Source organism: Canis lupus, chromosome 27 (assembly GCF_003254725.2).
Source record: "Canis lupus dingo isolate Sandy chromosome 27, ASM325472v2, whole genome shotgun sequence".
NCBI lineage: Eukaryota > Metazoa > Chordata > Mammalia > Carnivora > Canidae > Canis > Canis lupus.
Window position 1 is genome coordinate 39,844,889 of NC_064269.1, and position 25,853 is coordinate 39,870,741.

The window sequence follows — 25,853 nt, forward strand, 5'->3', positions numbered from 1 at the left end:
GACTCTGGGCTCTGGGCTGCTAGGAGCTGTTGGGGTTGGGTGTCAGGTCCAGAGTTCTTGCTTCTCCTTGCCCCATTAATTATCCCCACGGCTCCCTGCCCAGAGGAATTCAGAACATGCTGTGGTTATTTGTGGAGCACTTTGTCTCTGGGAGATGGGGGCTTACGCAGCTCAGAAAAAGCAGCACTTGCCCACACAGACAACACTGCCCAAGGCTATTAATATACAAGCACAATAGCTTAATGACAAGGTGGAGTGTGGTTTACCCTGGCCACAGGACTTCTCAGCCATGGAGACTGTATTATTTTATAGCAACCCCAGCAAGAAGACTCTTGCCCCTCTTCTGATTCAGCATGTACCTTAGAAGACGAGAAAGGGCCTTGCATGGAATACCAATTGTCTGTCTTTGGTATCTTTCCTGGGAGATAAGGACAAATGGAGGCTTGAAGTCTTAAAATAATATTTGATTAGTGCCCCCCTCTTTTTTTTTCCTAAAGCATCCCAAGCATTCCGCATTTGTTGTCTTTCTCAATCTTAGGGTTATCTTTGTTTCTAGGGAAAGGGTAAACATTTTTAATGCATTTATTCACTCATAAAACACTTACTGAGTAGCTACCATGCACCTAAACCATCCGAGGCTCTGATGATACTAAAGGAGGAAGAGAGAGTTCATTTGCTCAAGCTCATAGCCTGGTGGACAAAGACATTTAATACATTGTGGTATCATAGTGCGATGATCTCTGTACCTAACCTAAGCATAAGAGGCTATAATACTACAAAGGAAGGAGTAGTTAACTCTTTCTAGAAAAGACAGAAGTCAAGGAGACTTCAAAGAGAAGAAATCATTGCACTGGCTCTCAGGGATGAATAGACATTTGGCAGGACAAAATGGGGAAGGGCATTCCATCAAAGGGAAGAGCAAGTGCAAAGTCAGGGAGATATGCACTAGCCTGGCAGCCAAGATAAAGGATGTAAATCTCAGAGAGGGAGGGAATAGTATGGAGGGGTACAAAGAAGATGGATAGCAAAGAGCAGACTTGCAAGAATCTGAATGTCTTTGGGCCCTCGTTTTGAAGTTAATATCCTTATGAGCCTCTCCTGCTCTTCTTTCACTAGGTGATATTGCCCACAATGTGTCTAGCTGTGTGCCCATGCCTCAGACTCAGGTGTTTCAAAGCCACCATGAGGGCCATGAAGTTTCCCTGCAGTCCAGACTGCTTTAAGAACTGTGGTGGTGCCCCCAGCAGGGACAATTTGGCTTCAAGAAATGTGGAAGGCAGAGTGATGGCCAAGGCAGAAATGATGGAATGAAGACAGTGAAAACCTATCAGTTGTGACCCATGAAACTCAGACCATTCTGATATATTTGGAGAGTTAGGAGGCTTTGAAGGGCCCTCTAATCAGCATACCAGGCTGGCCTTACTTTCTTATTTGCAACATTTAAGAACCTAGTGATAGACCCACATCTCATTAGCGTAAATTACCCAGGGCCACCTATAACCCTAGTCCTTTGCTCCAATGAAGATTGAAAGGCCTGAGGGACACCAAGATTGAACCATGAAATGTCATTAGCTGAACCTCAGTCCTCACAACTCCCAGAGCTAATTATAGAGCTGGGAGTGGCTGGGGCCAGACCCCTCTGATATAAAAAGATTTTATGAAAGGCAAAGGGGGGGAGGCAACAATAATTCTCACCCTATTATATTCCTTTCAATTATTTACAGTACTAGGCACTGGTGGTGAACAAATATAGAGACTGGAATCCAGTGAGGTCACACTGGTGTTCTGGAAGCCAGTGATGCCGTATTGGAATCTGGGGACACCATGAGGCAATGTTTCAGCTGCCCCTGCATTCCTTACCTCCCATTGTTTCTTTCTCTCTCTCCACCTCCCCTTCCCCCAACAGCCAAGGTTAGGAGCACAGACCCCATGGTGAGAATTCTAAGTTTGATCCCATGTCCAGGACTCACATAGATCCTCCATCCAGGGTTTTAAGAAGACTCACATTTGTTCTCCTGAGCACAACAGAAAATGAATACTGGATGAATGCAAAACCAACATAGGGATAGTGCTAGTGAGTATGACCTGAAGATCATGTGAGTGCCCTTTGACCATGACAGAGCCCTTGAACAACAGCTCAGTAACATCAAAGGTCTATGTGCTCCTCAATGTTTCACAACCTCCCTAGTAGTAGTTGACACCTCAGCCAGTTGGGTTTTGGATAATGAAATGTGAGCATGGATACAAGCCATTTGAGGCCTGCCCTTAAAAATATGCTCTTGAATCTTCCAGCTCTTCTATGGTGGCCTTAGATGCCACATGTATCAGGTATAGTTAGAAGATAGGGAAGCTCCTTGACCCACCAATTTTTAGACTATTACATAAACAAGGAATAGATGTGTGTTTTAAGGATTTTTATTTATTTATCTATTTTAAGAGATGGAGAGAACACAAGCATGGGACAGGAGCAGAGGAAGAAGGACGAGCAGACTTCATGCTGAGCATAGAGCCTGACACAAGGCTTGATTCCATGAACCCAAGATCATGATGTCAGCCAAAATCAGAAGTCAAGCACTTAATTGAGCCATTCAGGCACCTCAAAAATAAGTGTTTTTAGTAATGCCATATTATTGATGTCGGGGCTATCTGATGTGACAGTGTAAGCCCCTTAGAGCCCCAGCAGTAGCATAAACTTTATAAAGAACAAGGAAAGGGACCCCTGGGTGGCACAGTGGTTTGGCGCCTGCCTTTGGCCCAGGGCACGATCCTGGAGACCCGGGATCGAGTCCCACATCAGGCTCCCGGTGCATGGAGCCTGCTTCTCCCTCTGCCTATGTCTCTGCCTCTCTCTCTCTCTGTGACTATCATAAATAAATAAAATTTTTTTAAAAAAAGAACAAGGAAAAAAAAAGCCTACTGCAATAAATCTTTTTCTTGATCTAATGATTCATGTTTCAGAATAACCCTTGAGCTGCAGGTTAGAGGAAAGGTTATAGTACATGAGTCCTTGGACAGGCCCCCTCTGTCACTGCCTCAGAACTGAAACAATGTAACATCTCCAGGAGTAGTAGACAAAGGGAATCTTTCCTGGAACAGATCCCAACAGGCTCCCTGGAATTCTGTGCTATCAGAAATGGTAAACTAAGTAGCAACAAACTCTGGAAACAATATAAAATAGCCCACGGGTTTGTAGGTGCATGCAGGCACACACTCTTTTTCCCATGTGGGATAATCTTGCAATTTGTGCCTATCTCCAGGAGATTATATGACAGAGAAGACTGATTGGCATGCCCAGTTATAGTGGCTTTTATGGGTCCTTGGTTTCCATACTTCTGAATAGCTCAGGACCTGTTTTTGAAGGACTTAGACATCTTTTTGAACCAATGACATTTTTTTTCTTCTAGAAATCCTTTTCTACATTTCTAAAACTCTCCCTCTCTTCCTTCCACCTCTACCTATAGTCTTCTAGTTTCTCAGCTTGAACCTCTGACAGCCTTCTTATTATCTATTCCTGTGGTCATGAGAAAGGGGCACAATAGATATTTCAGAAGACAAGACCCCCCCCCCCCATGATTTCAATATATCCCCTTTAGAAAGCAGATGAGTCTGATTTGAGAGGACCCCAGCACATAAGGCTTCCTGGAGTCAGGCATTTGGCGATATTTATTAACTTAGTCACTGAGGCAGAAAACCAGAAACAGAGGACAGTTCCAGAGTTCATTCTATTTGGGTCCACAAAGCACCATATCAGGAGTCATTAAAGCCCAGGGATCGCACTAAGATATATACAGAGGAAGTTTCTGCTATACCCTCCCCATGACCATCATTTTCTTCCTAAGTATATGGCCTCCCCAAACAGATCCCTCTCCCCAGGATATTGTCAGCTTCATTTCTACCTGAGTACACTCCCCAAAACCAGCACTGCTCATATCACTCCTTTGCCTAGAAGCTTTCCAAGATTCCCTCCTGCCTTATGGAAAACTTTAACCTGGCATTCAAAGCCTCTGAAATCTGTACCCATTTTACCTTTCCAAGCCCATCCTTCTCTAATCTCTTTTCCCATACTTTCAAACTTCCCACATCACCCATATCCCATACCTCCCCACCACCTCCTGAAAGGTCACCAAGGCCCTGCCCTCTCCGATTGGAAAATTTCTGTAGGTCTTTCAAATTGTCACCCTGCCTTGTAGCCTTCCTGCTCCTTGCTGTCCCTGTGTATAAAAGGTCTCTCCCAGTTAAAAATGCCATAGCTCTTTGAACTTCCCATTTATATTTAACACATTCAACTGCATATTATAATTATTGCAGAGCTGTTTTTTCCTCCATGTTTAGAGAATGAGATCTTTGAGAATGTGAATCCTGCATATTCATGATGACATCCTTCATGGTGTATGCATGTCTGTGCCTTTGCAGGGTAGTTGCTCAATAAATGTATATGCCATTGAATTGAATACAGGGCAGGAGTTAGCTTAACATTAAAATTTAATCAGGCTATTATCCAAAGTGGCAATCAAGAGTTGACTAGACTTTCTTGAAATTTGATCAGATAAATCTTTAAAGAGCAGCCTTTCTTGGAAAAATAAAAGGGAGGGAGGAGGTGTTCAAGTCAACAGAAAAATAAATGGTAGCCACCTCATTTTTAGATCTTAGCCAGGAACCTGTCTTTCTGCAAAGAAGTCTGGCACCACACCCTCTGGAATGACAAATTGCAAGGCTTATGGGTCATGAGGTTGCACGGAAAGAGAGCACTCTCTCCATTTACCAATTGTTTTCCGACTCCCTCCGCTAATCGGGAATCTCCGCTAGAAAATGACACCGGGTGTGTGTTGTTGAGTTTCGCCTGCTCTCAGGCCTGCTGGTGCCTCCCAGACCCTTTGATCCTGGGCTTCTATTGTCTCCTGAAACCAATCCTTTCCATTTTGTATTTTCCCTCCTAGATCACCTGATACCTCTAAGCAACCAGGTGTTTCTTTGAGAAGCCAGAAGCTGATAACCTGGACTTGCTAATCTAACCCCCAGTCCATGTTCTTTGTAGTGGAAGACTCTGGGTGGAGATTCTTTCCACTGGGAGGTGGGTGCCAACTCTCCCTTTCAAACTTGTTCGTCAGCAAACTATAGAGGATGCCAGAGATGTTTGGGGCTACAGAAGCACCATTGGAATAAGTAAATAACTTTACAAGACAGTTATTTCAAGGTAGTATATAATTTAGATGTACAAGTTTTTGGTTAAAAAAGTAAATGAAGGGATCCCTGGATGGCGCAGCAGTCTGGCGCCTGCCTTTGGCCCAGGGCGCGATCCTGGAGACCCGGGATCGAATCCCACATCGGGCTCCCGGTGCATGGAGCCTGCTTCTCCCTCTGCCTGTGTCTCTGCCTCTCTCTCTCTCTCTCTCTCTGTGACTATCATAAATAAATAAAGATTTTAAAAAAATTTAAAAAAAAGTAAATGAAATACCGTTACTCCTATTATTTTGTAGATATCACTTGACTGAATACACCTCCATAGCTTGATTATCAATTCCTTGGTACAAAAACAATGTCTTAGACATCTTTTGTGCCCCACACTATGTCTAGTCTTAAACTGAAAATGCTATAAGCACATACACCTTGTTGACTTGTTTCTTTGTTTCTGGATGAGACATTTTCTTGGATTATATACTTTACTAATTTTTTTCCATTAATTGTAACAACCAATTCAAAATAGTTGTTCAATATTTTATTAGTCCTCACTGAAGCTCAGTGAAGAGTAGGGATGATTGTCATTCTCTAGATATTTTCAAATCAAGAGAGTTTGGGATCAAGACCAAAGTGCTTGAGTGATTTCCCAGGCATCACCGAATAAGCCAGTGATAGAACCCCCCAGTTGGGAAAGAAAAATTCATGGGAACAGAGCAGGGATTTTTTATGTGGTAGGTAAATCCACTGAGCACAGTTAAGTGAAACATATGATTGGAGTTTCTAGAAGGGAGAGTCTAAATCCATCTTGATGCCAACTGGGTTCCCTATATCTAAAGAGAAACGGGTATAACAGAGTCTCAACACTATTTCAGGCCATTCTTCTTGCTCAAAGGGACAACCCATGAGCAACTCTTCCCAGAATTAGCCTCAGAAGGGTATGAAAGTGTGTGCTGAGGCACATGAGAGCAGAGGCCTGAGGTTGGGCTTGATCTCACGACTTGCATTTGACATTCAGCCAAGTACCAATTAACTTCTCCATATGTTTCCCAGAACACAGAGGGCCTTCTTCTAGCATAGGCAAGGCCTGTCTTCAAACACATCCAAAGTTGAGAGACATGTTATGCCAGCAGGCAGTGTCCTGGTTAGTTAGACACCTTAAACAAATGGATCAGGGCCTGCTATGGGACCATGTCAATACCGAGGAATAGATAGATACTGCATTTACACATAATTTCCAAGATTCCTCTAAAACTCCATGATTTTGGTCAAACTAAATGCATATCCCTTGGCTGGCTGGTCCTAGTGGTACACAATAATGCTTCTGTGACTTTAAATTCATGGGTTAATTCTAGGCATCTTCACAATCTGTGTTGCAATCTACTTGCATTAACATTCAAAACACTTTCAAAGGTTTTGTGTAGGCAATAAAGTGGACTGGTACAATATGAAGACCAAAGTCTTTCTTTGCCAATAAGACAGCTTGATTTTATCCAACCACCCCCTCCCCCCACCGAGTAAATCAGTTAGGTGTATGACATGAGAGTTCCCTTAAACTTGGAAGAAGCAAAGAATTTGGGATCAGAAAACCTTACTTAGTTCAGGTGCTTTGTTGATTAATTGTGCAACTTTGAGCAAATTACTGAACCTCCCTGAGTCTCAGTTTCTTCATTTGAAAAATAAGAACCTAATACCTAATTCACACGGGTATAAAAGGATTAAATGGGGTAATGTATGTATAAGTGCTTTGAAAATGGTAAAGAATGATACAAATGCGCCTTCCCATTGTTTTATTCACAGTGCTCCTGCCTGACTGCATCCACTTAACCCACTCTCCAAGATCTAGAATCAGATTTCAACCATATGGAATCATCCACGATGCAGCAGATGGGTTTACAAGTCTCTTGGTCTCTTCGTGTAACTAACAGCCAAGAAGTCTAAAGCTTGCATTGTTTACATGGAAGATGTTTCTTGCTCTTCTCTTGCCCGTTCCCACGCCATACCATCAGAACTTGCCACCTTTTTTGTTTTTTCAGTGCAGTTCTTTAACTGGGATCCTCTGCACATAGACTCCATCCAACTATTTCCTCCCCCTATCAGTGGCTACCTCGCTATAAGTTTAGCTCTACGATTTACAGCTTTTTCATAGTTGATGCCTGAATTGTGTTTCACAACAACCCTAGGAAGTAAAAAAAGAGTGATATTGTCATTCTTCTCTTATGGGCAGAGAGCCTGAGGTGCAGAGAGGCTTACTACTGAGAGATGCTGCAAGAATGGCTCATCTGACTCCAAGTCCAGTGCTCTTTTTCGATGCCATGCAGTCTTTTCTTCATAGAGGCAAACTGCCTAGAGCCTGAGGGAATTTCAAGAGATTTCTATCCTGCAGTGAGATAACAAAGACCCAGAGAAGGCACCGAGGGGACTTCCTCATGACTATATCTGTCATTGCTATTATTCCACCTCTGACCCTCAGAAGTCTCCATGTGAGCTGCTTCTGTGTATGTGGCCTGCATTTTGCTAGGGAGCTGGGAGATACAGAAGAAATTTGAATAATTCTCTGACAGTTAAGGAACTTACTAACAAGCAAGGGAGATAAAAATTAATGTATTAAAATCCTTAAAACAGCTCAAGGGAACATGGGAGGCATTCTCTCTAAGACCAAAATTTCTTAGACTCTGAATTCAAGTCTGGTCTCATTATTTGAGGTTCAAAAGTATAGTCCACATGGTAGATTTAAGTTTAAGCCCTCCCTGACTGGTCATGTTCTAAATTCCCACAGTGACCACCTGTGTCACTCCTTCAGCTCGTGTGGGTAAGATGGCTTTCCTATTTTAGTGGAGACAGGAAGGATACCGTGAGAAGGAAACCAAGAAAGTATAGTCTTTAGTAGCATTTTTCATGAGTGTTGCAGGCTTCCCCATAGAAAATAACTTCTTGGGTTAGCTTCCTGGTTTTTCCTTAATCAAGTAGACCTATTTCCTACTTAGCAGAATATTTCTAAAGGGGGGAATTAAACACTTTACCTAATGATTGCTGAAGGAACCTGTGCTTTGTCACCCAACTTGCCTTGGGAAGGTGTATTGATCATGTTCTCAGGCCTTGAAGACTTGCAGGTTGTCCTGGAGCCCAGAGAATAGGACTGCCTGAGGCTAGAACATCTACTAGGCACCCCACTAATGATGCTCTTCTCACACTCCACCTTGATTGTCAGAAAGCATCTCATAAGACTGTCTAATAATGGCATTCCTGGGCTGGCAGAGATGGCCCTTGGATAGGCAATGGCCACATGCTGGGTTAGTCCCAAATTTCTATTCTAATATTCTGTCTGCTAAGGCAGAGAGAGAGCTGAGCTGATGCAATTTTATGCTCTCTGAACACACTTACCAAAGCCACCTGGTCCTTAGGAGAGGCAAGATGGAATAAAAGTGAAGGAAGGCTCCAGGCCCATAGTCCAGGTTGGAACCTAGGATGAAGGAACAGAATAGATGGTGAGAATTCAGTAGCCTCATGATGCTGAGGCTTTGTGAACCCCCAAGTAACAGGTGCTACGGGCGTACTGCACCAGTCAAGTTCCAGAGGCCACGCCGTGTAGCATTTGGTGTGAGAAAAAGCTGGCCATGAACTCCTGCTGGTCCACATACACATTGCACAATCTTGGACTGGTTGTTTTAACATCAGACAGTTTCTGTGAGCTTGTCTCCATTGGAGGACTATGAGTGCTTGTTACAATGTTTGTAGGCACTCAAAAATGCTGGCTGGTTATTATCACTTTTATCCTATGCCATGTATAGAGATAAATATGATCCAAGCAGATCAAAAAGTTACAAAGACAATGCCTGGCCTAGCAGTTTCCTAAAGTGAATCAACTAAGTGTGTATGTGTGTGTTTGTGTGTAAGAAACAGTAACATAGGAGGCTAGGTTACCCAGCAATAGTCAAGAAAGTTTCAAAGCTGAAAGACAAGGCTGTAGCCCTATCTTTGCTTCTGCACTGCCTAGCCGGCTAGCTAGCCTTGGACTGGTCCTGCAACCTCTGTCTTTCTCAATTCCCTTATCTACTTAAATAGGGATAACAGTTCCTCCCTTGTCGATTGCACAGAAAAGTTTTTGCTGAGGGCAAATACCATTTGGTAGGTCAAAATGCTCTGGAAACGTAAAGTGCTATACAATTATAAGGGATAGTAATTATTTGAACCCAAATGAGGCTCTGGACACTGAAATGTCCTATGTTAGGACTAAAGTAATATACTTTTGATTATCTGTGTTTTACCGTTCACTCTCCATAGCTTGCCATCCTGAGATCTCTCTTCCCTCCCTGTTGTCCAAGTCCCCAGTATTACAGCATTACAGCTTGGTCCACAGTGTGGTGACTACATTGGCCACAAGCTTTGGGGAAAATTAGAAGACAGCAAACATTGGAAAAGCACCTTCAAAACATGTGGTAAAAGCGCAAATGTGGTGATCATCTGTGGGGAAAACAATGGAATAGCAACTTGATTAATGATTCCCTTGGAAGTTATAGGGCACAGAAGCAATCTGGCCTTCATGGAGGAAGAGGAGGGCAGTGAGTTCAACCGCTCTCACCGAGCCTGAGCCTGGACCATGTGGCCCACTACTTCCATCCCTTCCCTCAGGGCAGTGCTGCCTCCCTCAAAGATTTTCTCAAAAGACCATTGAATTTTCCTGGACTGACCTCTATGAATGTTCTTTCAGTTACCCTAGGAATTTGGCTGTAACTGTGATTGGATTCCTTAAACCAGCCCACCTTACACTCCGGGAATGTCTGAACTATCCTGGCAAGCTACGGGGGCATCCAGAGGACACTCAGCTGTTCCTCTGCAATGTTGCTCAGAGAGTGATGACTATTACCATAAAAGGGAACTCCCATCTCACACTAGGCTCTGAGAGTCCTGGTGCCCGGGGCCATGTTGTGAAAATCTGTATCCTCTGCTCAGTGTCTATAATAGCGATTTACACAAGGGTGGAGAGTGGAGGGCAGAGGATTAGTAGAAGGAGAAATAGTACGTTCATCCCTCTCCAAGAGGACTTGGTATTCTTACTCTGGGGCTACTTTTGATCTTCTGTTCCTGGAATCCATCCCCCTAAAGTAGCTGATCAAGATTTATAAAATATATCACTACTTCAGAACATACCCCACGTATTTTCTATAACCACATTAAATTTAACTTGCAGAAAATCATATTTATTGACTTCCTGCCCCATGGTAGGCACTGTGGTGGGGGAGTCACTACCTTCTTAGAGCCTCAGACCAGGAGAATCTCATTCAGACATTTATCAATTACCTAGGTTAGGGTTGGTATTCTGCTGGATGCTGAGGAAATAGATACTTTGACTGTCAAGGCCAACCCTTTATTGTACAGGGGAGGCTGCCAAACCTCGAAGGGCTGTGAATTTCCCAAGATCACAGAGAGAGTGGCAGAGCCAGACCCAGCACCCGCATCACCCACCTCCCATTTCGGTGCTTGGTCATGACACTGCTGCTCTACCCAGCTTCTTTTGGGAGTCTGTCCTTGCTGGCAGAAGGGGAAGAGCATCAGTCTTTCATCGGAAGATCTGGGGTCAGGTCTTAGGTCTTCCAGTCATTCAGAGAAAGTTCCAGAAGCAATACTGTATACCTAATAATGCTTTACCTCTGTTTTCCTGGCATCATATTACACTTGTGAGTGTTTTCTGGGTAAGCTGATGGGCTGGAGGAAAGAAGGAAAGAGGAAAGAGCCCGGTGGGTTGACTGAAGGCAAGGGAAGCATAGGACATTGGGGGACAGTGTGAGAGACTTCTGGCGAGATCTTCATTCAAGCAGAAATCACCTAAAATGTTCTTTTCTGACCAAGGGCTATGAAATGCTTGGGAAAGCTGGTGGAAGTTAAAAACATATCTGAGCTGGTGTTGGGGATAAGCGTGAGGTGTGGCTTGAAGCCTCAACTTAAGCAAGTAACTGGGCTGGTCCCTATCTCCACATATTCCAGCACTACTCTCTGCTCTGCAGAATATGCCTTCCTGGGGCTTTGGACTGAAAAGGATAGAGAAGCATAAAGCATAGAGAAGATAAAGGAGGTTCTCTTCCCCCCTCCTCACTCCTAACCAAAGAGAAAGTGGCACCGCGCCCCTGATGGTGCTTTCTCCAAGACGGAGTCACACAGCTTCCACTGTGGCTCAGGTGAGGAAAAGCGTGCCTCCGCGATGCTGGCATGGCTCCAGCTTCCTCCACTCTGTGCTCTTCCTGCCAATTAACGCATCCGTCCTTCCCCACAGGTGGGGAAATGGCCCGTGACTGCTGTCTGGCTGCCGGGGCCAGCACAGCTCCGACCCTGAAACCCCACCCAGGGGTGAGCTACAGGGGTAAGGGGACCCCTCCGGAGAGGAGCACGTGGGTCCGGAACCAACTCTCCCCCTCCTCCTTGCAGGGGAGAAGAGGGGGAAGACCAGGCTGGGGATGGCAGAGAAATTTGGGGGCTGGTTTAAGGGAAACAGACTGAGCTGCTTACAGCCTGCCGAGGCTGCCAGCAGCCCCAGATGGCGCAGAACCTGCTGCTCTTGCTGAAAATTGATTTTGGAGGCAGTGAGGGAAGGAGGAGGGGAAGCGGGGAAAGGGGTTGTTGAGCAGGGGGTGGGGTGGGAAGACTTGCCAAATGGAGGGTGGAATTTAGAAGCTTTGATAAAGACACTTAGTCCAAACACTCTGGGGGCAGAGATAAAGCCCTCAATAGAAAGGGTGAGGGGATCTGGCCTCTGTGTTCTTCCTCTGTTTCACCTTGCTACTTTCTCTCCATTCTCCGTCCATCCCATTACTGATCTTGGAGGACACCCCGCCATGCTGCCTCTATGCTGTGGGGTGCAGCAGGCTGGTGGAGGGGGTGACTGGCCTTGGAAAGCACCATCAGCCAGGGACCACCCCCTGTGCCCCCAGCCCTCAGGGGGCAAGTGACCCTAAGGAAACTTACCTTTCAGCGCCTCTCATTTGGGCAAGGCCTTCCTGTGCCCTGCATCTAGCTCTCTATCCATAATTTTGCATTCCTTTCCTTGAAGAAGGCACCACATTTATGTAAGCTTCAGCCACACAACACCTATTGCCCCCCTCCCACCTCACCCCATTTATTCACTCATTCTGCAAAACTAACTGGGCAACCCCAGAGGCCAAGCACCTCACTAAGCCCTGGGAACAGACCGCCCACTACTGGATGTGATCCTCATTGAATTCCTAGGACTCTATGAAGACTAGCACAGATTTACCAGAGATTGGAGCAGTGGAAACAAAGTTGGTAGAATGAAGAGATCACATTCTGGTGGAAGCTGAGAAGGAAAAGTGTCAGGGTGGTGATTATATTTGAGGTAAGACCTGAGCTGCAGCAAAGATCGAAGGGAAGACGTGGTCTGCAAGGTGGAGGGAGGAGGACAGGGCCCCTTCAGGCAAATGTGAGGACATAAGTGCCTGGAGTGGAGCGGAGCGGTGGGGAGCAGTACCTTTTGGCCCGAATGGGAATATTCAGGGTGGCCAGTGGCTCCTTGTGTGGCCATGCTGTGTGGTTTGCACTCATCTCTGCAGATAGCAAGGCTCCCCTGGGCTGAGGTAACAAGACTGGTCACTGGGGCACAGTCCCTGAGGAATGCCTTGCAGACTGGTTTGAGGGGGACAGGAAATTGGAGGACAGATATGAAGGCAGGTAACAATTCAGGTGAAAGATAAATAAAGCAGGGGGAATGGGAACAATCTGACTTCCACCAAGAAGGCAGGCAAGATCTTCATTTTTATGGGGACATGAAGATCAAGTGAGGGTAGTGAGCCCTGTAGGGCAAGTGCTCAGGAAAGCACTTAGTGTGAAGAGTCAGTTAAAGGCTCCCAGCTAGCTGTGGAGCAGACAGCCTGGGTCTTCAGACTTGATGTTACAGACACATTTCCAACTTCCGGTAGAACCTCCAAACAGCCAGGGAGAGAGTTGGACATGACTCCCTGCTTCTATATTATAAAGGAGGAAACTGGCTTAGACAAAGGGCCTGCTCAAGGCCTGCCCGCCGCCCCCCCCCCCCCACGAAGACGCCACAGGTGGAGTCAGGGAGAGAACTCAGGCTCTAGTCCAGGGTTCTCCCCAAGCTAGATGTCCATTAGGATTCATGGTGCATCCTGGACAATCTGCATGGCTGTGATTGGACAAAGGTGCCTGCATTCTCCAAGGACCTCTTAGGCTCTGTGTGCCACGGCAGAGGGACCATCATACCCTGTTTCTGCATCTCCCCAAACGTGTGGAGCTGGAAAGCCTACCTCACTGAAATGACTCTCCTTTCATCTCATTTGATTCTTGCCTTATCATTAAAAAGTAGCAATCCTCTAGCCAAATGCAGAATGAGGAACATGACCTTCTCTTGACTAGCAAGTGTTGCTTTTTTTTTTTTTTTAAAGAAAGAATTAAGAGTTGTAACAAGGCATCTGCCCAGCCTAGGAAGGGCCACTTTCCCCAGAGGCATGCTGCTGCTTGCCTCTAATGCCTGGGTGCAGATTTTTAATCTGCTCAAAAGTGTCAGCATCATCTCTGATCTGAAGAGCTGACTCTCTCCTCCTGTGCTTAGCTGCATCTTGGAAGGGAAGGTGAGATTGGTTCTGTGCATTAGCCCTTCCTTGTGATCCAGTCAACACTGGCCCCTGGGAGACCAGTCCATTTAAGACCCTGAGCAGTGGGGATCCCTGGGTGGTGCAGCGGTTTGGCCCCTGCCTTTGGCCCAGGGCGTGATCCTGGAGACCCGGGATCGAATCCCACGTCGGGCTCCCGGTGCATGGAGCCTGCTTCTCCCTCTGCCTGTGTCTCTGCCTCCCTCTCTCTCTCTCTCTCTCTCTGTGGCTATCATAAAAAAAAAAAAAAAAAAAAAAAAGATCCTGAGCAGTGGAATTGCTCCTAGCCACTGAGATGTTCCCCAGGAGCTGAGTGTAGAGTAGTTTCTGTTACCTGACCTACATTTATTCATACATGATTTAGGCAGGGAACACTATGAGGGCCAGGGATTATCAGGGAGAGACCCAGTCTTGCAGGGCCACTGGTTTGAGGAGTTCATCACCATGCCGTCCTGCCTTTAAGGGATGTCTCACCCCTGGAAGAACCATACTCACCCCAGCCCCACAAAGATGATTCCATCTGAATAGAAACAAAAGCTTGAGTGAGGGAGAGAGATTTCTCCCCTCCAACTTGCCACAGAAGGCAGAACACAGAAGTGCTGGGCTGAGGCGCCCCAAAGTTAGCCTGTAGGGTCCCAGCTTCTCTTGTCTCAATACATTCTAACTTGGCAAAACCTTACATATTGACCCCATAAAGCCTCCATGCTCTCTCCTCCTTCTGCCAAAACTACACTCCGGAATGCATATGATGAAGTCTTTTATTCTAACCTACAACTTTTGCAGCTACCTCTCACAAGGCTGCTTACACCATAATAGGGAATAAATCTAAGGTGCTAATCTGTATATAGAATGCACTAAATCTTGGGGAGCAGGAATCAGGAAGATCTCTCTAAAATCATGTTAGAGTGGAAAGAGCACAGGAGAGTGAGGAGGAGTCTTCATTTCTGGAAGGGTTCTGCTGTTAATCTGCTGGCCACCTCTAGCAGATCACCTAAACTCTTTGGATCTTTGTTTCCTCCTTCGAGAAATGGCCATGATAGTCCCAGCTTCCCACCATGGTTATCAGGATGAAAAGAGATGAAGTGTATCAAGCACATAGCATTGCAGCCACAACTAACAGAAAGTCTGTAATTGCTTCCTTCATCTCTTTACGCAGTTGCTCACAAAATCCCCTCACAGGGCATCTGCCTTGTCCACTTGTAGACTGTCCTTGGATCTGAGCCCCATCCCTTTGCATCCACAAAACTCCTGATCCAGAGTCAGTCCTTAGCACCCATCTCTTTAGAAACCCAGAAATCCCATTCATCAAGAGACAGAGTTTTCTCGAATAAAGCCTGAAAAGCATGGGAGACTGCAGGGAGAGAGATACAGCTGAATCTTACTCCAGTCTTGTCTCTGGGCAACTGAGAACCCTGCTTGTAGCTTACTCCAAATCAGCATCTTGCTCATTGCCCCCTGTGGCTCTTCTCCCGCCTTGGCCTTGGCAGAGACCGAGCCAACAAGGCAGCAGCAGACCTTCCAGTGCGGTGTCAGAGGTTAGGGCGGGGGCAGCCGGGGCTTGGCGGGAACAGACAGGCTGCGTCAGAGTGGAACCCCAGCTTGGATGCCTGCTGAGCTCTGGCCGATCTTGGAAGTTTTCTTGAGCCTCTCTCATTTCCTAATTTTATTTAATTTTTTTTAAAGATTTTATTTATTTATTCATGAGAGACACAGAGAGAGAGAGGCAGAGACACAGGCAGAGGGAGAAGCAGGCTCCCCGCAGGGAGCCCGACGCGGGACTCGATCCCGGGTCTCCAGGATCACGCCCTGGGCTGCGGGCGGCGCTAAACCGCTGCGCCACCGGGGCTGCCCTCATTTCCTAATTTTAAACCATGAAGTGCCCGGGCGACCTGTGGCTATTATCATTGTGGTTACTGTCTGTCATTAGGAAGTTACGGAAGTTGATGGGCCTCCACAGGGACGATAGAGGCCACCTACAAGGTTTCCCGGGGGAACCAGCAAGGCTCCCACACCTCCTCAATATTTTCCTGGGTTGGACTTTCTTTTTAAGACTCAGTCTTCAGGTTCAGACTTTGATCTTTCTGGGAGCACACATACTCTGACACTCCTTGATCCTTTGTAGGATGACTATATGCTAAGAGAATGAGGGCCCTCTGTCAGGTCAGTAGGTAAGAGTCTTTAGCAATCGGCAGAGAAATTTGAAAAACAAAGGCAATCAAAAGTTAAGACCACATTTTTCTAAGGGCCTAGTTTTCCCTTAGTCCCAAGAGATCTAAAGGGATTTTTATCCCCTGCAAAGCTGAAATGCATTCAAAACCTCCTCCCTTCTCCCCCGACCCAGAAGTCTTAAAAAGAAAACCAAGAGATATCAAAGCAGGGAAGCCTAGGACGCTCCATTTGCCCCCAGGTCCATACTTCACCTTTCTCACTGTGTCTAAAGTTGATTTCTTTGTGATGTGAGGCAGGTGAGTATTTTCACAGCAATTTTGCTCTATTCCCTGCTTCTGAGCTCTTGGAGATTTGCAAAACTCTTTTATGCCTTCTCACATGCTCATCATCCCCGGTCTTACCAATAGAAAGTGGAAGGAAGGGGATGCAAATATAGGTTCCTTTTTCTCCAAATCCCATGTTCTACACCAGTGGGATGGATGAGAAATGCAGGGCCATTATCTTTACAGAATCGCACAAGCCAGCAGCCAGGAGAGGGGGCTCCACAGGGCCATGCATTAGTCCTCCTGGGCATCATTAGCATGCAGCCTGCGCTCTTCAAGACAGCACAAGGTTCAGTCTGTCAGTGAGTGATCTATGATGTGTCACTTGTGCTATTAACAGGCATTTTCCATTTTGGCAGTCTCAGCACATTTAGCTCCTCTTCCACAAGAGCACCGCTCTGTCCTCCATTAATAACCACTTCAAACTCGTGCAGTCCCCACCTGGGCAATTCCATCTCAGGCTTTCCTCCCAGGGCAGGGCTGGACTCCACAGTCATTGGTGGTGATGGGGATATTCTCTGTCCAGAGGAATGAGCTGCTATTCTGTAGCCTGAAAAATACAGGACAGGGGAAGACTGCCCTACACACTGTGAGCTTTCAATAAATCTCTATTAATGAGTGAATTAATTAAAGGTAGAAGTGAAAAAGGATTTTGCTTGGTGGGGGTTGTCTGTTGCTCTCTGGATCAGATCCCATAGCAGGAGATGAGGAAGGAGAAAAGGATGATAGTACAGGCCCTGCCTTGTTGGTACTTTTGCTTAGCAAGGGTGGGAAGACCTGTATAAAAATATGTAGCAGAGGGACCCAGAAGGGGACTGGTTCTACACACTCATGGAGGGTTTCATACATAATAAGACCTGTTGGGACATTTCAGAGCATGTGAGCCAGAAATAATAAAAAATCTCCCTTGTTCTACGTGTTCTGCCAGTTTAGACACTTTATCTGGTTACTCCCTCCTCAAAAATCCCCAGTGGTTATGAAGGGAAGTCCTAGCCTCTCCTTCATATGAGTTGCTATCTTACTATCCAGGCTCTAAGCTCTACTAGCTTTTCCATCCCACTAGCAATGAGGTGTGAGAATCCAGAAAAAAAGTGATCTGGAAACAAAACTCCTGATTACTAAAACCCTGGATTTCTTCCCAAGTGGACTTCAAGTCATAATCAGAATCTGTCCTCCCCTTGGCATTCAAAGCCTGCTGTAATCTAATGCCATTGTCTTACCTAAACTCAGATCCCATTTCTCTCACAGGAAAGGATGACAATACAAGGATGTCTCCATTTCTTCCCTTGGGTTACTGCCCATCACTTGAACGCCTTTGCTCCTCTTTTCGCACTTCTTTCAGGTCCAGCCGGAAGTTAGCCCATCTTCTCTGAGGAGCTGTCCTCACTATCTTAGCTCATATTCTTCTTTATCATAAGTCTCTACAGCACAGATAACTTATTCTCATTAACTGATGGAGGCCACATTTTCCTCTTGTTATATTCTATATTTTGCCTAGCATGGTGCTTAGCACTGAGAAACAACTGTGCAACACAAAAGGCTCACTAAAAAAAATGCCACCTATGGCTAACTGATCAATCACACTGATTCTCTAGTGGTGTAGTTTAGACGATGTGGGGAGCAGAGAAGCTAGAAGGAGAGAGGAGAAATGCAACCTGAAATATCAACCTAGATGTTTCTTGTACTATTAGTAGAGAAACCTTAGCCAAGGTCAACCCTGCCATTCCAGGAGCCCTTGGTGCTGCCAGAAGACAGCTCCAATGGGGATCAGCAGGTAAGAGCTCACTCTGGCACCCTGCTTCTCTAGCAGAAGGTATCAGTGCCACCCTGTGGCATTCCATTGGATCTTCCTTTGGAAAGGCCTCATATTTTCCTTGCAAACAGTCATAAAAAAAAAAAAAAGAGAGAGAGAGAGAGAGAGAGGAATCTATGGACCAGGAGGGAAGTAGCAAAGCCAATTTGGAATCAACTTTGGCCAAGGAAATGGCGCAATCTAGTTTTAATGAGATTAAATCAAATTACTTCCAAAAGGAGATGTAATTATGACAGCAACTTCTTTGGGGGCAGGCTGGAATTTATTCTCTTTTGGAGAGCCAAGACCGGATTTAGCTTTTCATGAGCCTGGGGCAGCAAAGATATGGGGGAGCTCCAGAATGTTTTTCTTTCACAAAGAAAAATTTCTACCAAAGAAGAAAACTCTATTAGGTCAAGAAAATGAAAGAGCAGAGCCTAGAGGTTAACCTAGGGTAAATGGATGTGGGGGAAAGACCCCTTTATTGTGGCCATTCCCGATAGTTTCATAGTTGTGAAAAATGATGGAATAATACTGTGCCTGAAAGCCTACGTGTGTGTGTGTGGGGGGGGGGGTCTGTAGGAACATATCAGTGACCTATGTGACATTAGCAGTCCCCTTTGCCTATGGAGGATATGTTCCAAGACCCCCCAGTGGATGCCTAAAACTGCAGATAGTATCAACCCCCCCTATATATATATAGTTTATATAACAGCCTGCATATATATGTATATGCAGTCTGTGTGAGTGTGTATACTGTTTTTTTCTATACATGTATACTTATGATAAAGTTTAATTATAAATTAGGTATAGTAAGAGATTCACAACAATAACTAATACTAAGATAGAACATTCATCATAATATATTATAATAAAAGTTATGTGAATGTGGTCTCTCTCTCTTCCAAATATCTTACTGTAGTATACTCATCCTTCTTCTTGTGATGATGTGAGATGATAAAATGCCTACATGATGAGATGAAGTGAGGTGAATGACACAAGCACTGTGATTTAATGTTAGGTTATTACTGACCTTCTGATGATACTCAGAAGAAAGATCATCTGCCTTCAGGTTGTGGTTGACTGTGGGTAACTGAAACCCAGGAAAGCAAAGCTACAGGTCATAGGACAATACTATATATTGATACATTCAAATCATGTTGAAAGTCTACAATAGCCACTAAAACCAGTTTCTGTTATTGAATACTCATTATATGCTTGGTTCTAGCCCCAAAACTTTATATTTATTATCCCATAAAAGAGATCATCTTCATAACAATTCAGTGACTTTGGAATTATATCCATTTTACAGATGAAGAAACTGAAGATCAGAAATGCCAATTTTGCCTAAGAGTATCCCACTTGTAAGAGGCCAAGTCAGAATTCAAACACAGGCCTTTTTTATTCCACATCATTCTGATCTGGTATTTGGGGCTACACTGAGACAGGCTGAATGCTCTGGGGGCTCTTACAGTCTGGGTGTACTTCCATCCTATTGTGTACTAGACTTTGTTATAATTACTTATGCCCTGCCAGACAATGAGAATCCATATCCTTAGCTCTCAGCAAAATGACTGCCCTTTTAGGTGAGGTACCACAGAAGTAGACCCTAAGCAGAGGATTTGTGTGCACGTGTTTTAAAAAAAGTGCTCCCAAGAGATACTTGAGAAGGAAATAGAGAAAGCAGGATAGAAAAGGAGAAAAAGCCAAGCAAATATGATTTCAGGTGAAACCCCAGCTTCAGTCTGATCCTGCAGAACTATAACTCAGAATTTGTTCTCCCTGGAAGAATGGAAGCTATAAGCCACTGTGGGGGGATCCCTGGGTGGCTCAGTGGTTTAGAGCCTACCTTTGGCCCAAGGCATGATCCTGGAGAGCAGGGATCGAGTTCCACATCAGGCTCCCTGCATGGAGCCTGTTTCTCCCTCTGCCTATGTCTCTGCTTCTCTCTCTCTCTCTCTCAGGAATAAATAAATAAAATCTTAAAAAAAAAACTTTAAAAAAAAAGCCACTGTGGGATGAGAGTTTAGCAGAGGGTGGTAAACTTCTAGGACTTTCCAACTCCAGCTCTTTCATGAAGGGCTCTAGTAGCACAAGGATAGTCTTCTTAAAAAGGATGCAGTTGAAAGCCATTTACAACAAAGCACTCAGAAGCGGGGATGGGTACACAGACAAGAAGTGTCTGTCATAATCATGGTCATTGAACTTAGGAATCTGGATTGAAAGTCCTATATTAGCCATTGGAGTTGGAGAATTTTAGAGCAGAAACCTGAATCACAGTGTAGCTGAATGAAGGACTATTCATTTACAACTGCAGGAAGCCAGTTGCCAAAGCCATGGCTGGTAATATAGGTCAGAGGCTATGTGGCAAGATGCAAGAGGTGCCCAATACCATATGTTTTAGTTTATTTGTGAATCTAGGCAAGGATGAGTCTTCCCTATCCATGTCCAGGGTTCACTGTTGTTAGGAAGGCAGAAGAGCTTGGCACAAAGATGTTTTATTGACTTGGAAGGAGCTATAGGGGATGGTCAATTGAGGAAGAAGCCAGGTCTTTTGATTGTAGAAATCATGACTTAATGATTCAGCCACTAAACAGTTATTCAGAGGTCCAGAATCCCTTCTTAAATGCATAGATGACATGCCCTAACTGAATCTCTAGCCTGAGAAACAGCTCCATCCTTCATTCTAAGGGAAAGTACACTGTTTTTCTCTCCCATCTGTGAATTTCATTGTTCAAATTGTGACAAGGATGGGCCAGAAACAGTGTGGCAACCTTGTGGAGGAGGTAAGGGGAGGTCTGTATCCTCAGTCAACCCCATGTAGACCAGCTTGGCTTCCCAAAATACAAGATACTGGGGACAGGGGCAGTGAGGGGGCTCTGGTGCACAGGGAATGGACACACAGAGATTAAGGAAGATAGGGACAAAGGAGAGTAGAGGGGTCTCTGACTGGGAGGGAGGAGGCTGCTGAAGCCAGGTCTCCTGGGGCAGTGGGGGGGGTGGGATTACAAACCCTCTGAAAGAGAGCCAATCTGCCCCCTTTACCTAACAGCTTTACCTCCTAGCAGGGGCCTGGCAGCACTACAGCTACTGCTCTCTTCTTTTTCCTGGCATCGCTAGCCTACATCAATTGACTTCTTCCTCTAGAACTAGAATTGAGAAACTCCCTGAACAAAGACTCTTGTGCCTGATCTCAGGTTCTGCCAAAGTTGCACTTGGCCCACCTGGTGCTTTATCCTCCACCCTTCTCATCTTGTTCCAGCAACTCATCCACTCCTGAAAGTTTGATTTGATTCTTCTTCTTCCCTTATCTCCCGAGAGTAACCACTATCTCCCCTTGTTTCTTCCCTTGAAGTATATCTTCCGTTTGACTTACTTTCTTGGGCCATGTGATAGAGTGGAAAGAACATGAGATGTGTGTTCCAAGGATCTCTATTCAAATATTGGCCTTTCTACTTGCTGGTCATGTGGGATTGAATGCTTCCTTCTTCTCCTTCCTTCTCCCCTCCCCTCCCCTCCCAGCATCCTGTCCTCCACCACCTGGACTGCATGGCCATCAGCTTGGATTCCACCTGCCAGAGCTGTGTGTATACCTCCTGCCTTACTACTCACACTTTCCACCCAGGCTAGATGCTCTCAGTTACCTACAATAACCAACTTAGAATTGGTTTCCGCCCCGACAGGATCCATCAGAAGTTCTGGTCCTGAAAAAAAAAAAATCTGACCAAAATTAAAGATGATTTTTTTTTCCCTTGGAGTTTTAGATTCAAACCCCTGGCCTATCTGTAACTTGTTGATGAATGAAGCCCAGTGGGACATAATGGTCACTTTAGGACAACTGTACACTTATGTATGACTGTGAATGCCAAAGAGGTTAGAGTTGTTAGTATTATGCATATGTCAGCAAAATAATTGAAGTAGCTGGAAAGCCAGGAAAAGCCGACTATGGCAATGGGTATGTGTTCTATAGTACATTGTATTAACTGAAAGTTTGAGGTTTGGTAAGCTCAACAGATCAGGAAACAATTGCTATTGAAATGATAGTTTGTCAGAGTTCCCAAGGACAGGAGACATCCCAGTCCTTGGGGAACCACAGGGTCAGTCAGGAGGCAGAGGGAGAGGGGCAAACTGTGGATGAGAACCTTATTGTGGTTTCTACCGGAATAAATGGGCAAGGCAGGGTAAGCCGGCTGAGGATTGGCTGTTTGAATAATTTCACTGAGCACTAGGACAGAGGTGATGTCCCTTGTTGTCTGGTACCTGGCCCTGGGATGATTAGGGCAGGTGGATAGTGACCAGGAGTGTGGGAGCCAAATAAAGGAGGTGGTTGGTGTGGGGACTCTGGGTGAGTTTGCTTGTATTTAAAAATCATATTCACAGGCAAGTTGTTTACTATCTCTAGGAACTGGTTAGTGCTGATAGGAGCAGCCTTTTCAGGGTCAGCGAGGTCCCAGATGTCAAAGTATCAGAATAAAGGATATGGTTAATGCAGTATGACTGCTAAAGAAAGAAATAAAACTAGGATCAGAAGCCTATTTCTCCTGTGTGGAGTATAATACTGACCCAAGGGAAGCTGAAGCAAGTGAACTGTCTCCTTGAGGCTTGCCATTTGGGAGAAAAAGGAATACCATGGGGGTAAGTCCAATGAAATTCTTTGCAATTCACACAAACTTGTGAAATTAAAGCATAATTATTCTTACCAATACTTAGTATCAATTAATCCCCTGGTCCAAACAAATAATTCTAGTTGTCAACTACAACTCTAAATAATGAATATGTGAATAGTGGTTGTCAGAATAAACTGGTTTTTAAATATAACATTGAGAAAACCTTGAGGGCAAGTATCAGCACTAGCGGTATTATGGGAATAATTCTCTTTTTCAAAATAACAGATTTGTATCAATAGCATATCTCCCTCCCTTAAACTAAGCAGGCTGCTCACTCATGAGAACTGAGTGGATGCCAGATGACTCCACTTGATCCTTGTCCCCTGCTGTGCCCTGCACACAGGACTCCTAGGGAAGGAGGCAAGACAGGGTACCACACACAACAATATGTAAATGCAGTATAAACACACAGAACTGTGTGTGTGCATCGTATTTAAACACTAAGCAGAAATAAAACTGTACAAAATGTTACAGGGCCATCTTGTTCACGTAGATGAATTCACATGATTGATGCATTGGCTTGTTCTCTAAATGCATACAGAACATGAGAGTGCCTAGCTTTTGGGAAAGCTGTAAGTTTGCTTTTTTGAATCTCTACTTCTCAGGATAGAAGCCTCCTTGTTCCTGCTCGATGACCAGGTAGTTGGTCAGTTAATCAAAACAGTTGGTTCAAATGGGCGATCAGTACATATAGAACACACATATGATAAACCTTTCATTTTAATTCAAAACATGTTGGATACTTATTATAAAACTTTATATGTAGAGCCAAAGCCACATGCCTGGGGATATAGATCTGAAAATGACCATTCTAGTCTTTCTTTTTTGTATAAACCATACTCTTAAAACATCCTTGACAATTTTCATTTGCAATTTCTTCAAAGTAGGGTAAGAGGTTACATGTGTGAAGAATCTGAGTTCAGAAACCTACGTTTTCATAACTTTTGTTTTGATCTTTTATATTTGTTTTACCCAAATCTAATTGATATCAATTCTCATTAATAATTCATCTTTATTGAGACATTCAAGAGCATTCAATTTAGTTTTCACGGAAACTTTTGTTCTTATTCTATTTAACTAGTATTAAATTGAGTTAATTATTTGGAAAAAATAAGTAGAACCACATAAGCCAGTATTATAGCAAACACAAGTGACTCTTGGTAAACTTACTGCCCTCCTGGAGGCATCAGAGGTGTGTGAGCAAGCAGCCTAACATTCTGTCCTGCCATGTGGTGGGACACCCAGCATTAATAGGAAACTAAGTATTGAGCCGTCAAGGACTCCTGAAAGTGGAGATTCACTAAGACAGCTTCGCTTATATTTCCTGATCCCATCCTCTCTTCTTGTTTTAATGCTAACAGTACTTTATTCAGGTGTAGTCAACATACACTAAAATGTATGATTGTTAAGTATATAACTCAATGCACTCATGTAAATAGTACCCAGACCAAAATAAAGAACATTTCTATCACTCTGCAAAGTTCCTTCTTGGACCTTCAAGACTATCCCTGCTCCCTCAAAGATAACCACTGTTTTGATTTCTGTTATCATGGATTAATTTTGTCTGTTCTTGAACTTTCCTAAAAGAAATCATCTCAACTTTTTGTGTCTGGTTCGTTTTCCTTAACATAATGCTTTTGAGGTTAATCCATATTATTCTAAGTATCATTAGCTTTTTCTTTTTATGAATTGCTGAGATGTATTTGATTCCCACCTTCTTAAACGAGTTCACTGACAACCACTTCAGCTAGGAAGGAGAGAGAAAGTAAAAGGAGAAGACTTTCAGCTATCATTCTAACTGTAGATTTTACTAGCTGCTCTCAGCAATACTGTGTTCACCTAGAGGCCAGGGTGAATCTATTCCAACAATGTGTGCACTGACAGATCAAAACATAAAGCTAGGGGCATTATCTAAGTGGTTGAGAATCTACAAACTTATTTAGCTATGTTTCTCTTTTCCTCCATCCTACCAACTCAGACATGGAAGAACCAGTTTGGGAAGCTATCTTGGGTCCAGCCATCACACGATTGGTAATTCACTGTGACTTGCTCAGAAGCTAACAGCCCATTTTCAGTACCCACGGGTGACAGTGATGGCTACCTGCTCATCAATATTTAAAAACCCTGCCAAGGAGCCCTATGAGACTAGGCTTGCCTACATAGCCAAATGAATCACTCATGGGTAGGATACTTGGGGTTATTTGAACATAGATTCTATTTTGCAATTACCTTATGACAATATAATTCAGTGAATCCACATTGGGATAGGTTAAAACTACAAAAGGGACTAACCTTTCTCTCTTGAATTCAGTGCTTTTTGAGAATCTCATCTCCTCTGCATCAGGAAACATTGGTGGCTCAAGGCCAAATCCATTTGGCAACTATTGAGGCTCTGCTCAGCATGACCGACAAGGCCAGTGGTTGTTGAGAGGTTCAAGGAGCAAAAGGAGGGCGGAACTCAGATTGTTCATGCTGGGCAGTTGGCAAAGGCACACTTCCAAGGCTGGGGCAATGCTTATTGATCGATAGGGACAGTGAGCAAGACAGGGGAAAGTCTGCTGGCAGGTCTGGTCCATCCTTCACTGCTTCGGTTGGTTGGTACTAATTGTCCAAAAATCATCAGGCTGGTGTCTGGCAGGACACCCTTGATGATCAGAGGGGTAGTTTGCCCTAAGATTTTAGTTATATACCTTGGTGTCTTGATGGAAAGAATAGGAATAATAAGCAAGAAGACTTAAAAGTATAAAATAAACATTGGGAAGAAAGCTTTCTACCCCTCTTGTCTGCCTGCACATTTTACCCTCTCAATTCCATTAAAGAGCTGAGATATTTGTCTGCTCAGATAGATGGAGAACTGTGGATTTCATGCTTAAGAATATGTTGGCTGAGCTCAACCAGTGGATGTCAGCCTCTTGGTTTGCAGCTCTCCAAGATGTAAAGACCACTCTCAGTTTGGTGCAACTCTTTTCTTAGTGGACCAAGATGTAAAGACCATTCTTAGCTTGGCTCAACTTTTCTCTCGGTGGAGATCTTAGTTTCACGTATGGAGTCCAGGACAGAGAACCAGGACTCATGTTCTGATCCCTGACACATCAATGAGGCAATT

General features: G+C 44.5%; 1 long non-coding RNA gene across 2 annotated transcripts; it reads left to right on the forward strand.

Annotated features, from left to right (window-relative positions):
* Positions 1-1,820: 1,820 nt before the first annotated feature.
* On the forward strand, positions 1,821-7,855 carry LOC112669069 (uncharacterized). 2 transcript variants are annotated; one of them, XR_007406500.1, is made up of 4 exons: positions 1,821-2,074; positions 2,438-2,659; positions 4,938-5,071; positions 6,976-7,855. It is a non-coding gene; the product is annotated as an uncharacterized LOC112669069 (long non-coding RNA). The 2 variants fall into 2 exon arrangements; XR_003142058.3 differs by lacking the exon at positions 2,438-2,659 and having other exon boundaries at positions 1,823-2,074.
* The last annotated feature ends 17,998 nt before the right edge of the window (positions 7,856-25,853 follow it).